Source organism: Choloepus didactylus, chromosome X (genome assembly GCF_015220235.1).
Source record: "Choloepus didactylus isolate mChoDid1 chromosome X, mChoDid1.pri, whole genome shotgun sequence".
Lineage (NCBI taxonomy): Eukaryota > Metazoa > Chordata > Mammalia > Pilosa > Megalonychidae > Choloepus > Choloepus didactylus.
Genome location: NC_051334.1, coordinates 125,004,345 through 125,023,725, shown reverse-complemented (window position 1 = coordinate 125,023,725; position 19,381 = coordinate 125,004,345). Strand labels below are relative to the sequence as shown.

Sequence of the window (19,381 nt, the reverse complement as noted above, 5' to 3'; positions counted from 1 at the left end):
TAGACTGAGACCAGACACCAGAGACTCTGAGAGCAGCCAGCCCAGCAGAGAGGAGACAGGCATAGAAAAAAAACAACACGAAAAACTCCAAAATAAAAGCAGAGGATTTTTGGAGTTCTGGTGAACACAGAAAGGGGAAGGGCGGAGCTCAGGCCTTGAGGCGCATATGCAAATCCCGAAGCAAAGCTGATCTCTCTGCCCTGTGGACCTTTCCTTAATGGCCCTGGTTGCTTTGTCTATTAGCATTTCAATAACCCATTAGATCTCTGAGGAGGGCCGTTTTTTTTTTTTGTTTTTTTTTTAAATCCTTTTTGCTTTTTCTAAAACAATTACTCTAAGAAGCTCAATACAGAAAGCTCCAAAGAATTGCAATTTGGGCACGTCAAGTCAAGAGCAGAACTAAGAGAGCTCTGAGACAAAAGGCAATAATCCAGTGGCTGAGAAAATTCACTAAACAACACAACTTCCCAAGAAAAGGGGGGTGTCCGCTCACAGCCACCATCCTGGTGGACAGGAAACACTCCTGCCCATCGCCAGCCCCATAGCCCAGAGCTGCCCCAGACAACCCAGTGTGACGGAAGTGCTTCAAATAACAGGCACACACCACAAAACTGGGCGTGGACATTAGCCTTCCCTGCAACCTCAGCTGAATGTCCCAGAGCTGGGAAGGTGGAGCAGGGTGAATTAACAAAGCCCCATTCAGCCATCATTTGAGCAGACTGGGAGCCTCCCTACACAGCCCAGCAGCCCAGAACTGCCCTGGGGGGACGGCACTCACCTGTGACATAGCACAGTCATCCCTCAACAGAGGACCCGGGGTGCACAGCCTGGAAGAGGGGCCCACTTGCAAGTCTCAGGAGCCATACGCCAATACCAAAGACTTGTGGGTCAGTGGCAGAGACAAACTGTGGCAGGACTGAACTGAAGGATTAGACTATTGCAGCAGCTTTAAAACTCTAGGATCATCAGGGAGATTTGATTGTTAGGGCCACCCCCCCTCCCCGACTGCCCAGAAACACGCCCCACATACAGGGCAGGCAACACCAACTACACACGCAAGCTTGGTACACCAATTGGGCCCCACAAGACTCACTCCCCCACTCACCAAAAAGGCTAAGCAGGGGAGATCTGGCTTGTGGAGAACAGGTGGCTCGTGGATGCCACCTGCTGGTTAGTTAGAGAAAGTGTACTCCACGAAGCTGTAGATCTGATAAATTAGAGATAAGGACTTCAATAGGTCTACAAACCCTATCAAGTTCAGCAAATGCCACGAGGCCAAAAACAACAGAAAATTATAAAGCATATGAAAAAACCAGACGATATGGATAACCCAAGCCCAAGCACCCAAATCAAAAGACCAGAAGAGACACAGCACCTAGAGCAGCTACTCAAAGAACTAAAGATGAACAATGAGACCATAGTACGGGATATGAAGGAAATCAAGAAGACCCTAGAAGAGCATAAAGAAGACATTGCAAGACTAAATAAAAAAATGGATGATCTTATGGAAATTAAAGAAACTGTTGACCAAATTAAAAAGATTCTGGACACTCATAGTACAAGACTAGAGGAAGTTGAACAACGAATCAGTGACCTGGAAGATGACAGAATGGAAAATGAAAGCATAAAAGAAAGAATGGGGAAAAAAATTGAAAAACTCGAAATGGACTACAGGGATATGATAGATAAAATGAAACGTCCGAATATAAGACTCATTGGTGTCCCAGAAGGGGAAGAAAAGGGTAAAGGTCTAGGAAGAGTATTCAAAGAAATTGTTGGGGAAAACTTCCCAAATCTTCTAAACAACATAAATACACAAATCATAAATGCTCAGCGAACTCCAAATAGAATAAATCCAAAAAACCCCACTCCGAGACATATACTGATCACACTGTCAAACATAGAAGAGAAGGAGCAAGTTCTGAAAGCAGCAAGAGAAAAGCAATGCACCACATACAAAGGAAACAGCATAAGACTAAGTAGTGACTACTCAGGAGCCACCATGGAGGCAAGAAGGCAGTGGCACGATATATTTAAAATTCTGAGTGAGAGGAATTTCCAGCCAAGAATACTTTATCCAGCAAAGCTCTCCTTCAAATTTGAGGGAGAGCTTAAATTTTTCACAGACAAACAAATGCTGAGAGAATTTGCTAACAAGAGACCTGCCCTACTGGAGATACTAAAGGGAGCCCTACAGACAGAGAAACAAAGACAGGACAGAGAGACTTGGAGAAAGGTTCAGTACTAAAGAGATTCGGTATGGGTACAATAAAGGATATTAATAGAGAGAGGGAAAAATATGGCAAACATAATCCAAAGGATAACATGGCCGATTCAAGAAATGCCTTCACGGTTTTAACGTTGAATGTAAATGGATTAAACTCCCAAATTAAAAGATATAGATTCGCAGAATGGATCAAAAAAAAATGAACCATCAATATGTTGCATACAAGAGACTCATCTTAGACACAGGGACACAAAGAAACTGAAAGTGAAAGGATGGAAAAAAATATTTCATGCAAGCTACAACCAAAAGAAAGCAGGTGTAGCAATATTAATCTCAGATAAAATAGACTTCAAATGCAGGGATGTTTTGAGAGACAAAGAAGGCCACTACATACTAATAAAAGGGGCAATTCAGCAAGAAGAAATAACAATCGTAAATGTCTATGCACCCAATCAAGGTGCCACAAAATACATGAGAGAAACACTGGCAAAACTAAAGGAAGCAATTGATGTTTCCACAATAATTGTGGGAGACTTCAACACATCACTCTCTCCTATAGATAGATCAACCAGACAGAAGACCAATAAGGAAATTGAAAACCTAAACAATCTGATAAATGAATTAGATTTAACAGACATCTACAGGACATTACATCCCAAATCACCAGGATACACATACTTTTCTAGTGCTCACGGAACTTTCTCCAGAATAGATCATATGCTGGGACATAAAACAAGCCTCAATAAATTTAAAAAGATTGAAATTATTCAAGTACATTCTCTGACCACAATGGAATACAATTAGAAGTCAATAACCATCAGAGACTTAGAAAATTCACAAATACCTGGAGGTTAAACAACACACTCCTAAACAATCAGTGGGTTAAAGAAGAAATAGCAAGAGAAATTGCTAAATATATAGAGACGAATGAAAATGAGAACACAACATACCAAAACCTATGGGATGCAGCAAAAGCAGTGCTAAGGGGGAAATTTATAGCACTAAACACATATATTAAAAAGGAAGAAAGAGCCAAAATCAAAGAACTAATGGATCAACTGAAGAAGCTAGAAAATGAACAGCAAACCAATCCTAAACCAAGTACAAGAAAAGAAATAACAAGGATTAAAGCAGAAATAAATGACATAGAGAACAAAAAAACAATAGAGAGGATAAATATCACCAAAAGTTGGTTCTTTGACAAGATCAACAAGATTGACAAGCCCCTAGCTAGACTGACAAAATCAAAAAGAGAGAAGACCCATATAAACAAAATAATGAATGAAAAAGGTGACATAACTGCAGATCCTGAAGAAATTAAAAAAATTATAAGAGGATATTATGAACAACTGTATGGCAACAAACTGGATAATGTAGAAGAAATGGACAATTTCCTGGAAACATATGAACAACCTAGACTGACCAGAGAAGAAATAGAAGACCTCAACCAACCCATCACAAGCAAAGAGATCCAATCAGTCATCAAAAATCTTCCCACAAATAAATGCCCAGGGCCAGATGGCTTCACAGGGGAATTCTACCAAACTTTCCAGAAAGAACTGACACCAATCTTACTCAAACTCTTTCAAAACATTGAAAAAAATGGAACACTACCTAACTCATTTTATGAAGCTAACATCAATATAATACCAAAACCAGGCAAAGATGCTACAAAAAAGGAAAACTACCGGCCAATCTCCCTAATGAATATAGATGCAAAAATCCTCAAGAAAATACTTGCAAATCGAATCCAAAGACACATTAAAAAAATCATACACCATGACCAAGTGGGGTTCATTCCAGGCATGCAAGGATGGTTCAACATAAGAAAAACAATCAATGTATTACAACACATTAAAAACTCGAAAGGGAAAAATCAATTGATCATCTCAATAGATGCTGAAAAAGCATTTGACAAAATCCAACATCCCTTTTTGATAAAAACACTTCAAAAGGTAGGAATTGAAGGAAACTTCCTCAACATGATAAAGAGCATATATGAAAAACCCACAGCCAGCATAGTACTCAATGGTGAGAGACTGAAAGCCTTCCCTCTAAGATCAGGAACAAGACAAGGATGCCCGCTGTCACCACTGTTATTCAACATTGTGCTGGAAGTGCTAGCCAGGGCAATCCAGCAAGACAAAGAAATAAAAGGCATCCAAATTGGAAAAGAAGAAGTAAAACTGTCATTGTTTGCAGATGATATGATCTTATATCTAGAAAACCCTGAGAAATCAACGATACACCTACTAGAGCTAATAAACAAATTTAGCAAAGTAGCGGGATACAAGATTAATGCACAGAAGTCAGTAATGTTTCTATATGCTAGAAATGAACAAACTGAAGAGACACTCAAGAAAAAGATACCATTTTCAATAGCAACTAAAAAAATCAAGTACTTAGGAATAAACTTAACCAAAGATGTAAAAGACCTATACAAAGAAACTACATAACTCTACTAAAAGAAATAGAAGGGGACCTTAAAAGATGGAAAAATATTCCATGTTCATGGATAGGAAGGCTAAATGTCATTAAGATGTCAATTCTACCCAAACTCATCTACAGATTCAATGCAATCCCAATCAAAATTCCAACAACCTACTTTGCAGACTTGGAAAAGCTAGTTATCAAATTTATTTAGAAAGGGAAGATGCCTCGAATTGCTAAAGACACTCTAAAAAAGAAAAACGAAGTGGGAGGACTTACACTCCCTGACTTTGAAGCTTATTATAAAGCCACAGTTGCCAAAACAGCATGGTACTGGCACAAAGATAGACATATAGATCAATGGAATCGAATTGAGAATTCAGAGATAGACCCTCAGATCTATGGCCGACTGATCTTTGATAAGGCCCCCAAAGTCACCGAACTGAGCCATAATGGTCTTTTCAACAAATGGGGCTGGGAGAGTTGGATATCCATATCCAAAAGAATGAAAGAGGACCCCTACCTCACCCCCTACACAAAAATTAACTCAAAATGGACCAAAGATCTCAATATAAAAGAAAGTACCATTAAACTCCTAGAAGATAATGTAGGAAAACATCTTCAAGACCTTGTATTAGGAGGCCACTTCCTAGACTTACACCCAAAGCACAAGCAACAAAAGAGAAAATAGATAAATGGGAACTCCTCAAGCTTAGAAGTTTCTGCACCTCAAAGGAATTTCTCAAAAAGGTAAAGAGGCAGCCAACTCAATGGGAAAAAATTTTTGGAAACCATGTATCTGACAAAAGACTGATATCTTGCATATACAAAGAAATCCTACAACTCAATGACAATAGTACAGACAGCCCAATTATAAAATGGGCAAAAGATATGAAAAGACAGTTCTCTGAAGAGGAAATACAAATGGCCAAGAAACACATGAAAAAATGTTCAGCTTCACTAGCTATTAGAGAGATGCAAATTAAGACCACAATGAGATACCATCTAACACCGATTAGAATGGCTGCCATTAAACAAACAGGAAACTACAAATGCTGGAGGGGATGTGGAGAAATTGGAACTCTTATTCATTGTTGGTGGGACTGTATAATGGTTCAGCCACTCTGGAAGTCAGTCTGGCAGTTCATTAGAAAACTAGATATAGAGCTACCATTCGATCCAGCGATTGCACTTCTCGGTATATACCCGGAAGATCGGAAAGCAGTGACACGAACAGATATCTGCACGCCAATGTTCATAGCAGCATTATTCACAATTGCCAAGAGATGGAAACAACCCAAATGTCCTTCAACAGATGAGTGGATAAATAAAATGTGGTATATACACACGATGGAATACTACGCGGCAGTAAGAAGGAACGATCTGGTGAAACATATGACAACATGGATGAACCTTGAAGACATAATGCTGAGCGAAATAAGCCAGGCACAAAAAGAGAAATATTATATGCTACCACTAATGTGAACTCTGAAAAATGTAAAACAAATGGTTTATAATGTAGAATGTAGGGGAACTAGCAGTAGAGAGCAATTAAGGAAGGGGGAACAATAATCCAAGAAGAACAGATAAGCTATTTAACGTTCTGGGGATGCCCAGAAATGACTATGGTCTGTTAATTGCTGATGGATGTAGTAGGAACAAGTTCACTGAAATGTTGCTATATTATGTAACTTTCTTGGGGTAAAGTAGGAACATGTTGGAAGTTAAGCAGTTATCTTAGGTTAGTTGTCTTTTTCTTACTCCCTTGTTATGGTCTCTTTGAAATGTTCTTTTATTGTATGTTTGTTTTCTTTTTAACTTTTTTTTCATACAGTTGATTTAAAAAAGAAGGGAAAGTTAAAAAAAAAAAAAAAAAGAAAAAAGACAAACAAGGAAAAAAAAAAAAAAAAGATGTAGTGCCCCCTTGAGGAGCCTGTGGAGAATGCAGGGGTATTCGCCTACCCCACCTCCATGGTTGCTAACATGACCACAGACATAGGGGACTGGTGGTTTGATGGGTTGAGCCCTCTACCATAAGTTTTACCCTTGGGAAGACGGTTGCTGCAAAGGAGAGGCTAGGCCTCCCTGTATTTGTGCCTAAGAGTCTCCTCCTGAATGCCTCTTTGTTGCTCAGATGTGGCCCTCTCTCTCTAGCTAAGCCAACTTGAAAGGTGAAATCACTGCCCTCCCCCCTACGTGGGATCAGACACCCAGGGGAGTGAATCTCCCTGGCAACGTGGAATATGACTCCCGGGGAGGAATGCAGACCCGGCATCGTGGGATGGAGAACATCTTCTTGACCAAAAGGGGGATGTGAAAGGAAATGAAATAAGCTTCAGTGGCAGAGAGATTCCAAAACGAGCCGAGAGATCACTCTGGTGGGCACTCTTACGCACACTTTAGACAACCTTTTTTAGGTTCTAAAGAATTGGGGTAGCAGGTGGTGGATACCTGAAACTATTAAACTACAACCCAGAACCCATGAATCTCGAAGACAGTTGTATAAAAATGTAGCTTATGAGGGGTGACAGTGGGATTGGGAATGCCATAAGGACCAAACTCCACTTTGTCTAGTTTATGGATGGATGTGTAGAAAAGTAGGGGAAGGAAACAAACAGACAAAGGTACCCAGTGTTCTTTTTTACTTCAATTGCTCTTTTTCACTCTAATTATTATTCTTGTTATTTTTTGTGTGTGTGCTAATGAAGGTGTCAGGGATTGATTTAGGTGATGAATGTACAACTATGTAATGGTACTGTAAACAATCGAAAGTACAATTTGTTTCGTATGACTGCATGGTATGTGAATATATCTCAATAAAATGATGATTAAAAAAATATATATATATACAGTTTCCATTTGGGATGATAGAAAATTTTGGTAATGGATGGTGGTGATGGTAGCACAACATTGTGAATGTAATTATCAAGATTGAAATATATAGTTGAATATGGTTAAAAGGGGAAATGTTAGGTTTTATGTATGGTGCTAGAAAGACATTTAAAAAAAAATCCATGAAACTGCACAACACAAAGAGAGAATGCTAAGTTAAGGCATGGACTATAATCAATGATGCAATTATAAAAATGTGCTTTCTTCAATTGTAACAAATATACCACTCCAATGCAAGGTGTTAATAAAAGGGTGGTATATGAAGAGCCTTTATTTTACGCATGATTGTTCTCTAAACTGACAACTTCTTTTATATAGAAAAAAATCCTCAGTACCCCAGGATGGCACTGGGCATTGCCTGTTGTTCCATTCAAGAATGTTACGGAGTGCTTCAAAAAAAAAAAAAAAAAGAAAAAAAGTCATCATAATGGGAGGGGATGTCAGCAAAAATGGCAGAGTAAGGACCTCTAACAATGATCTTCTCCATAAAAACAAGAACACTGGCAGAAATCATCAAAATCAACTTTTTCAGAACTCTGGAAATTAACCTAAGGCTTACAGCAATCCAGGTAGTAACTGTTAAGAATAATGGTGGAATCTTGCATGTATAGTGATCTCTGTGGTGTTTTGAGTTGTCCTATTCCCAGCTCCATGTTAGCCTAAGAACCAACACACAGGAATCACTGTGAAAACCAGCTGCTTGCCAACCACTAGAGGTAACAGAATGGGAATATAGCTCCTTCAAAGCCTCATTCCCAAAGAACTGTCATTATTTGACTTATCTAGTCCCTCCCTGGAAGACCCCACTCACAAGACTGTCTTTATTTGACATGACTCAAAGCTTGCCCAGTGCAAACAGCCTTTTCCCCAAGGGAATTTGTCAAAAACACCTGAGGCAGTGTATAACAATTGGGGAAAATAACAGGCTAACCAAAAAGGGTTAAAAGGAAAATCTGGGGATTACAGATACATAGGGGGCTTTGAAAATCTCTGACATATGTCTGGCAATCTACAAGGTTTTCATCATTCCTATGGCTTTGGCATACCCAGGACAGTGTGTATGTTCAGGAAGGGAAGCTTTCACCTTTGGCCAGTCAACCTTGAGGATCTACGTAAATAGTTACTGAAAGAGAATAGAAGAAAGTAGAGAAAATTAAAAAAAAAAGTTGGTTCTTTGTAAAGATCAATAAAAGATCAACAAATTGAAATATCTTTAGCTAGCCTGATCAAAAAATAAACAAAGAGAGTGAGAGAGAGAGGAAGAGCGCAAGCACACATTATTAAAATCAGGAATGAAAGAGAGAATAGTATCAACCATATAGCAATAAAAATGATTATAAGGTAATACGATGAACAGTTGTGTGCTAACAAATTCCTCTAGATGAAATGGACAAATTCCTAGAAAACACAAAGTACCAAAACCAACTCAAGAAGAAAGAAAAAAAATCTGAATAGACCTAAATAAAACAAGTGAAAAGCTTGAATTCATAATCAAAATACTTCCCACAGACTGTATAAAATAGCAAACCCTGTTGTGGACAATGACTGTGGTTAATTGTACAAATATAAGAATGTTCTGAGATTAACTAGAACAAATGTACACCATTATAAGGTGTTAATAATAGGGTGGTGTATGGGAAAAAATACAACTAACGCAAACTATGGACTATAGTTAACAGTAACATTGTAATATTCTTCCATCAATTGTAACAAAGGTACTATACCAATAACAGTGGGGTATAAGGGCTATGGGATTTTTTCTGGAGCAATGAAAATGTTCTCAAATTGATTGTGATGAATTTACAACTCTGAGATTATACTGAGAGCCACTAATTGTACACTTTGGATAGACTGTATGGTGTGTGAATAAAACTGTTTAAAGAAAAAACTTCCCAGAAAGAAATCCTTAGGACCAGATGGCTTTACTGGTGAATACTACTAATCATATAAAGATGAATTAACACGAGTCTTTCATAAACTCTTCCAAAAATAGAAGAAGAGGAAAAACTACCCGATCTACTCTATGAGACCCTGATACCAAAAGCAGACAAAGACATCACAGAAAACTGTACACCAATATATTTCATAAATATAAACACAAAATCCTCAACAAAACACTAGCAAACTGAACCCAGCAATATATAAAAAGCATTATACACCAAGACCAGATGGGATTTATCCCAGGAATGCAAGTTTGTTTCAACATAGGAGAATCAATCAATAATATACCATATTAATAGAATAAAGGTGGAAAAAGCACATGATCATTTCAATAGACAAAGAAAAAGCATTTGGAAAAAATACAACCATCTTTCATGTTAAAAACACTCAACAAACTAGGAATTTAAGGGAACTTCCCCAACCTGATAAGGGGAATCTACAAAAAACCCCACAGCTGATGTTGTATTTAATGATAAAAGACTGATCATTTCCCCTGTAAACCAGTAACAAGACAAGAATGTGAATTCTCACTGCTCTACCCACCACTGAAGGATCTAACTAGGCAAGAAACAGGAAAAAACAAGGCATGTGGATTGCAATGGAAGAAGTAAAATATCACTAGTCACAGATCCTGTGATCTTCTATGTAGAAAATTCTAAAGAAACCACAAAAAGTCTACTACAACTAACAAATGAGTTCAGCTAGATTGCTGCATTCAAGATCATATGTACAAAAATCAATTGCATTTCTATATACTGGCAATGAACAATCTGAAAATAAAATTAAGAAAACAATTCCATTTATGATAGGATAAAAAAGAATAAAATACTTAGAAATAAAATTAACAAAAAAGGTGTAAGACTTGTATATTGAAAAGACAAACTATCACTGAAAGAAATTAGAACTAAATAAATGGAAAGGAAAGACATTCCATGTTCAGTATTGTTAATATGCAATACTACCCAAGTTGAATCTACAGATTCAATGCAATCCCTATAAAAATTCCAAAGGTCCTTTTTTTTTTTTTTAAGAAATGGACAAACTGTTCCTAAAATTCTTGTGAAATTGCAAGGGACCTGAATATCCAAAACAGTCTTGAAAAAGAACAAAGTGGAGAACTCACAGTTACTGATTTCAAAAACTTATGACACAGCTGCAATAATCAAAGAATAAGGATAGACATATAAATCAATGGAATAGAATTGAAAGCACAAAATCAAAGTTAATGAGCCTTAATGACTACAAAAATCTTAGAAGAAAACACAGGAGTAAAGCTTTTGATCTTGGATTAAGCAATGGTTTCTAGGATATGACATCAAAAGCACACCTGGGGGATGATCTAAGATGGTGGCATAGAGAGGAGTGGAAGCTAGTTAGTCCCCCTAGAACAACTAATAAACAACCAGGAACAACTAGTAAATAATCTGGAATAACTGCGGGGGGAAAAACATGACCATCCACTCATCATATACCAACCTGAATTGGGAGGAATGCCTGAGATTGCAGCATAAAATCTGTAAGTAAAAACTGCGGATCCAAGAAGGGAGCCCCCTCCCCCCACAGCCTGAGCTGCAAAGCCTCATGGTGCTAGAGAGCAGCTCTCTCTGAGCAAGTGAATACAGCTCAGCTGAGCTCCAACTGGGGTTTTAATCAACAAATATGGACTGCTTGATATAAGTTACAAATCCCCAACAAGCAGACAGAGGCTTTGGGTGACGACTGAACTTGGAGAGCCGGAGGGTGGCCACAGACTGGCCCTGAAGGGGGCTTTCTGTCCCTGTTTCGGCTCAGCGGAAAAAGCCTCAGCCACTTTCAGTTCCCAGCACTCTGACCCAGACAAGGGTGGAGATAGCACAGGCAGAGAGAGATCATTCAAATGCTAATGACCTCTCCCTAGGGGGTCTATTGTTCCTAAGAGGAAAGAGGTGGGGCCCAGCTCTACTCCTGCCCTCCATTCAGAACCAGACCCCAGAGCCTGGGGGAAAACAGCCATGGGCCACAACTCCTTACACCAGTCTGGACTTACAGGCTGACAGGCTCCACCTGCTGGGCAGAAAAGCACAATGACCTGAGGTCTCACAAGGTGTACCAATTTTCTAAGACACACCCTCATGGAAACTGGATACTGAATAGTTCTTCCTTATTGGACTGGAGCCCGTTTTGGTCTGGGAAAACCTGATTGGGGTAACCAAGGAAACCATGCCTAGACAACAAAAAACTACAAGCTACTCTAAGAAAAACAAAGTTATGGCCCAGTCAAAGGAACAAAGTTACACCGAAAATGCGATACAGGAATTTAAACAACTAATACTAAGTCAATTCAAAAAGTTTAGGGAAGATATGGCAAAAGAGATGAACCATATAATGAAAACACTGGGCATACATAAGGTAGAAATTGAAAGTTCGAAAAAGCAACTGGCAGAATCCATGGAAATGAAAGGCACAACACAAGAGATGAAAGACACAATGGAAACATACAACAGCAGATCTCAAGAGGCAGAAGAAAACACTCAGGAACTACAAAACAAGGCACCTGAAAGCCTACACACAAAAGAACAGATAGAGAAGAGAATGGAAAAATATGAGCAACATCTCCTGGAACTTAAGGACAAAACAAAAAACAGGAATGTATGTGTCATTAGTGTCCCAGAAGGAGAAGAGAAGGGAAAAGGGGCAGAAGCAATAATAGAGGAAACAATCAATGAAAATTTCCCATCTATTATGAAAGACATAAAATTACAGATCCAAGAAGCGCAGCGTACCCCAAACAGAATAGATCTGAATAAGCCTACGCCAAGACACTTAATAATCAGATTATCAAACATCAAAGATAAAGAGAGAATCCTGAAAGCAGCAAGAGAAAAGCCATCCATCACATACAAAGGAAGCTTGATAAGACTATGTGCAGATTTCTCAATAGAAACCATGGAGGCAAGAAGGAAGTGGGGTGATATATTTAAGATACTGAAAGAGAAAAACAACCAACCAAGAATCCTATATCTCGCAAAAGTATCCTTCAAATATGAGGGAGAGCTTAAAATATTCTCTGACAAACAGACAATGACAGAGTTTGTGAACAAGATACCTGCTCTACAGGAAACACTAAAGGAAGCACTGCAGACAGAAAGGAAAAGACAGGAGTGAGAGGTTTGGAAAACAATTTTGGGAGACAGTAGCACAGCAATGTAAGTACACTGAGCAAAGATGACTGTGAGTATGGTTGAAAGAGGAAGGTTGGGACCATGTGGGACACCAGAACAAAAGACAAAGGATAAAGACTGGGACTGTGCAACTCAGGGAAACCTAGGGAGCTTAATGATTGTAATAAAAGTTACAAATACGTTTTTACATGAGGTAGAACAAATGAATGTCAACATTGCAAGATGTTAAAAATAGGGTGGGATTGGGAAGAAAATACAATCAATGCAAACTAGAGGCTATAATTAACGGAAACATTGTATTATGCTTCCTTTAATATAACAAAGGCAATATACCAAAGCTAAATGCATATGGTGGGGGGGATAGGGAAGGGTATGGGAATCCTGGCATTGGTGATGTTGTCTGACTCTTTATTCTACTTTAGGTTAATGCTATCTTTCCTTTTGTTGCTTTCTAGCTGTCATTTTTTTCCCTCTCTCTCTTTCCCTTTTCTTTTTCTTTAGTCTCTCTGCCTTCTTTGACTCTTCCTCCTTCTTTGTGGAAGAAATGGAGATGTCCTTATATAGATAGTGGCAATGGTGCTGAATACATAAATATGTGACTATACAGGGAACCAATGATTGTTTACTTAGGATGGAATTTATGGTGGGTGAACAAAACTGTCTTAAAAGAAATGGGTTGATGAAGAAACTTTGAGGGCACTATATTGAGTGAAATAAGACACATAAAGGCAAATATTGCAGGATCTCACTGATATGAACTAATTATAATATGTATACTCATAAACATCAAATATAAGTTACCAGGATATAGAATGAGGATAAAGAATGGGGAGCGGTTGCTTATTATGAGCAGAATGTTCAACTAGGGTGATCTTAAACGTTTGCAAATGGACAGGGTGATGGTAGCATGTTGTGAGAATAACTAACAGTGCTGAAAGGTGTGTGAAGGTGGTGGAAAGGGTTAGCTCAGAGTCACGTATGTCACCAGAAGGAAAGTTGGAGGTTAAAAGATGGGAATGTATGAAACAGTGAATCTTGTGGTGAACAACGTCCATGATTAACTATACAAATATTAGAAATCTCTCTCATGAACTAGAACAAATGTATGACACTATAACTAGAAGTTAATAATAGAGGGGTATATAGGAAAAAATAAATACCTATTGCAAACTATATACTACAGTTAGTAGTATTTTAACATTCTTTCATCAACATTAAAAATGTACTATGCCAAAACTACAAATCAATAATGGACGGGGGGTGGTTAGGGGATGGGAGGATTTGAGTCTCCTTTTTTTGTCTTTATTTCTTTTCTGGAGTAATGAAAATGTTCTAAAAATTGAAAAAAAATTAATTGTGGTGATGGATGCAGAGCTGTATGATGGTACCATGGGCAACTGATTGTACACTTTGGATCTTTGGATAGTTGTATGGTATGTGAACAATCTCAACAACAAATATATATATATATATATATATATATATATATATATATATATATATATATATCTATCTCACATCTGGCAAAAGAAAAATAGATAAATTGCATTACAAAAAAATTACAGCCTATTATACTTCAAAGCATATCATTAAGAAGGTGAAAAGACAACCCACAGAATAGGATAAAAATTTTGTAAACATTATATGTGATAAGGGATTGGTATCCAGAATATATAAAGAACTATTACAACTCAACAATAAAAGGACAAATAACCCAATTTTTAAAATGGGCAAAGAAAGACATTTCTTTTGAGAAGGTATACAAATGGTCAATAAGCCCACAAAAAGATGCTTAACAACATTAGCATTAGGGAAATGCAAATTAAAACCATAATGAGATACCACTTCACACTCACTAGGATGACTATAATCAAAATGAGGGGCAATAAGTGTTGGAAAGGATGTGGAGAAATTGGAACCTTCGTACATTGCTAATGGCAATGTAAAATGATGCACTAGCTTTGGGAAACAGTCTGATTAATACCTCAAAACTCAAAAAGTCAAATATAGAGTTATCATTTTACCCAGCATTTCTACTCCTAGAAATGGAAAACAGGCCAAAAAAAAAATTATACATGAATGTTCATAGCAGCATTATTCCTAACAGCCAAAAAGTGGGGCAAAAAACACACAAACGCCCATCAGTTGTTGAATGGGTAAGTGAAATGTGGCATATCCATACAATGAATTTTATTAAGCCATTGAAAGGAATGAAGTACTGATACATCCTACAGCATAGATGAACCTTGAAAACATTACGGTAAGTAAAAGACACAAAACACAAGAGGTTACATGTTACATCATTCCATTTATACAAAACTTCCAGAATAGGCAAATCCAGAGAGACAGAAAAATCCATAGAGACAAAAATCCTAGGGTTGGGGTTTTGAGGAGAAATAAGAGTGACTGTTCACGGGTATGGGGCTTCTTTCTGTGGTGATAAAAATATCCCAGAATTAGATAGTGGTGATGGTTGCATGACTTTGTGAGTATATTAAAAACCCCTGAATTGTACACTCTCAAAGGACACATTTTATTTATTTTTTAAACAGCTTTTTTCACACACCGTACAATCCAACCAAAGTGTACAATCAATGGCTCTTGGTATAATCACAGAGGTAGGCATTCATCACCAAAACCAATTTGAGAACATTCTCAGTGCTACAAAAAGAAAAATATCACACACCTTATATGCCCTGTTATTGACACTTATTGTTGGTATAGTACCTTTGTTACAATTTATGAAACCACTTGAGCTGGGCCCTGTCCCCCTTTTCTCAGGGAAGATATGCCCTTTAGAGAATTAGCTCCTTCATTTGACTCCTTACTTTGCCTCTCAGACCTATCTTAATTCCACCCTTGCCTGGGTTAGTGCTGACAATTGAAAATTCCTGAGGCTTCTCTACTGAGCTACTAAGAATAATTTTACAAAGGGAAAAAAAAGGAAATTCCCCTTCAGAGCCAGTCCCCAGCCCCCAAAATTTGCCAGTAAGAGCCAGAGTTGGTACTCAGCTTCATGTACCCCTTTCCTGGGGACACAGCCCTTTTCCAGTATTTTGAGCTTGGACAACTCCAAAAGCCTCTGTTTTATTTATTTATTTTTCCCATCAGCTCCACCTCCTCTCTACTGGGAGAGACCTCAGGGTTCCTTTCCTGCTTGCTATGGATTTATCTGTGCTCGTAGCTTGCATTCAGTAGTACAAATTTGTTAGTTAAAACCCACAATTGGAGCTTGGTTTAGGTATTTTCCCTTGCTCCTAGTACAGACTGCTTCTTTTTCCCTCAGGGAAGTGTTCTAACTCAGCCTGCCATGGCAGTGGGGGCAGGACGCCTGCCTCCACATTTTGTGAGCTTAACTTAGAGTTCTATGCTGTGGTCTCGACCCTTCCACCTGTTCCAGACTGGTGTACAATGTTTGTCTGGTCATGTTTGTCCCCCAAACAATTGTTTCAGACACTTCCTGGGTATTTACTAGCTGTTCTAGAGGACTAACTAAATTCCACACCTCCCTACACTGCCATCCTGCCTATACTCTAGATTTTAGCTCCAAGTGTTTGCTCATGATAATTAGTTCATATTAATGAGACAATACAATATTTGTCTTTTTGTGTCTGGCTTATTTCACTCAACATTATGTCCTCAAAGTTCATCCATGTTGTTGCATGCATCAGGGCTTCATTCCTTCTTACAGTTGAATAATATTCCATCATATATCTATATATATACATATATATAGATATATAGATACATGTATATGTATGTGTGTGTGTGTATATATATATACACACACACCACATTTTGTTTATCCATTCATCAGTTGATGGACACTTGGGTTCTTTTGATCTTCTGACAATTGTGAATAATGCCACAATGAACATCACTGTGTAAATGTCTGTTTGCATCCTTGCTTTCAGTTCCTCTGAGTATATACCTAGTAGTGGGTTTGCCAAATCATATGGCAATTCTATACTTAGCTTCCTGAGGAGCTGCCCTACTGTACTTCAGAGTGGCTGTACCATTCTTCATTCCCACCAGCAGTTAACAAGTGTTCCTATTTCTTCATATCCTCTCCAATACTTGTAGTTTTCTGTTTTTTTTTTTTTTGATAGTGGCCATTCTAGTAGGTGAAATGATATCTTGCTATGGTTTTGATTTCTATTTCCCTAATACCTAGTGGTGTTGAACATCTTTTCATGTGCTTATTAGCTACTTGTATTTCCTCTTTGGAAAAGTGTCTATTCAAGTTTTTTGCCCAGTTTTTATTTGGGTTGTCTTTTTTATTGTTGAGCTGTAGGATTTCTTTATATATTTTGGATATATAACCTTTATATATTTTGGATATATAACCCTTATCATAAATATGGTTTCCAAATTTAGTACTCCTATTGAGTAGGCTGCCTTTTCACTTACTTGACAAAGTCCTCTGATGCAAAAAGTACTAAATTTTGCGGAGATCCTCTTTATCTATTTCTTCTTTCATTGCTTGGGTGTAAAGTCTAAGAAACCACCTCCTACCACAAGACCTTGAAGATGCTTCCCTACATTTTCTTCTAGGATTTTAAGGTCCTAACTCTTATATTTAAGTCTTTGATCCATTTTGAGTTAATTTTTGCATAAGTTATGAGATAGGGGTCCTCTTTCATTCTTTTGGATATGACTATCCAGTTCTCCCAGCACCATTTGTTGAAGAGACTGTTCTGTCACAGTTCAGTGGATTTCGCAGCTTTGTCAAAAATCAATTGATCATATATGTGAGGGTCTATTCCTGAACTCTTAATTTGATTCCATTGATCAGTATATCTATCTTTATGCCAGTACCATTATGTTTTGACTACTATAGCTTTGTAGTATGCTTTAAGATCAGGAAGTGTGAGCTCTCCCATTTTGTTCTTTCTCAAGACGTTTTTGGGCATTCATGGCCACTTGCCTTTCCAAATAAATTTGATAATTGGCTTTCCCATTTCTGCAAAGTAGGGCATTGGAATTTTGATTGGGATTGCGCTGAATCTGTAAATCAATTTGTGTAGAACTGACATCTTACTTATACTTAGTCTTCCAATCCGTGAACACAGACTACAAGTACAAATTTTGTGGTATGTGATTGATATCTCTAAACAAACAAACAAAGAAGCAAGCCATAATGTTTCTTTTTCTGCTCACAAGGGTTTTTGATCAAAAGCAATAAAACCTACTTACCATATTAAATTCAAACTCTTTGCCCAGGCTCTAAAGATTTTCCATGATCTTGTCCTATGCAAACTTACTTCTCGATTACAACATGAGCGCAGCCAGTCTGATCTATATGGCAGTCTTACTCTTACCTGAATGGTATTGCTCATAGTTACCTAAACCCAGAAAAATCTCCCTCTTGCCCTCCATGTTTCTAACTGCTCTCCTCTTTTAGAAGTCAAACTCAAGTGTCACCTACTTTGAAGCTGTCTCTAAAATAATGCACACTGATATCATTGCAGACTCTGTGAGCATAAGCTTTTTGAGAAAAGAAGCATTATGCTTATTTGTACCTTTCAGAGATCCTAAAATATGGTTAAATACTAGTCATTTAGAGGATATGTTCACATTTAATTTTTTAAAAATCTCAATAATTTTCAATGGATAGATAGCACTGGTATATAATCATTTCGGGGCTCCACCCATTACAAATGAATGTATGGCAAAGAGTGCTAGCTGTCCACCATAAACTACTCTCCTCTTCTTCCATAGTAGCTGGGCATATGTGTGCCCAGCCACACTACATTTCACAGACTTCCTTGTGAATAGGTATACCCATGTGACTAAAGATCCTCTAACAGAATGTGGGTGAAAGTAATGTGTGCTACCTCTAGGCCTACCCCATAAAATCTACAATTTTTCATGCTCTCTCCCCCTTCCTGTGAGTGGTAATGAAAGTGACAATGAAAGCATTCCTTGGAAGCACGTTTTGAAGATGATGGAACATTTTCAGCCTAATTTCTTAAATCATCTTATGGAGAAGAGGTGTCCACTAACCTGAATACTCACTTTCCTCTAGGTATTTGTTTTTTTAAGAAGTAACTTCTATCGTGTTTCAGCTATTACCTGTCTGAATGTATCTGTGTCATCAGTCTAGCCTGCTCTAATTCATATAGTGTACTCCTAAAGAATTTTTTTCCCAATGATTCCACTACCACCTACAGAATTAAATTCCAACTCCCGATCTATCCCAATCTACCTTACTTTCTCTCCATCCATTCTCTTTATTCACTTTATACTTCTAATAAACTAAATCAACGTGGTGCTGTACACATTCCACATTTAACTTTCTCTGTTTTGGGATCCAGTGATCACCTGGAATGTTCTTTCATTCCATTTCCACACATCCAAAATTAACTAATTTTCAAGTCCTTCAAATGCTGCCTCTTTCATGAAGCCTTCTCTGATTTCCCCAGATGAAAACAATTTCTCACTACTACAAATTCTGACAGGACTTGATATTTTTCTAACGGTTTGTCTCACTTTTTTTGGCTTCCCAATGAATTCTTTTACATGTTTGTGATAACATATATATGTGTGTGTGTGTGCGTGTGTATGTATAACATAAAATTTGCTATTTTAACCATTTTTAAGTGTACAGTAAGTGTACAGTGGCAATAATTACATTCACATTGTTATGCTACCACTACCACCATCCATTACCAAGATATTTTCATGATACAAAACAGATACTCTGCACACACTAAGCAATAATTTTCCA

General features: G+C 37.8%; 1 protein-coding gene across 4 annotated transcripts in view; it reads right to left on the bottom strand.

Annotated features, from left to right (window-relative positions):
• Positions 1–19,381, bottom strand: part of TBC1D8B (TBC1 domain family member 8B) — a 164,178-nt gene that overhangs the window by 47,915 nt on the left and 96,882 nt on the right. The window lies entirely within an intron of this gene.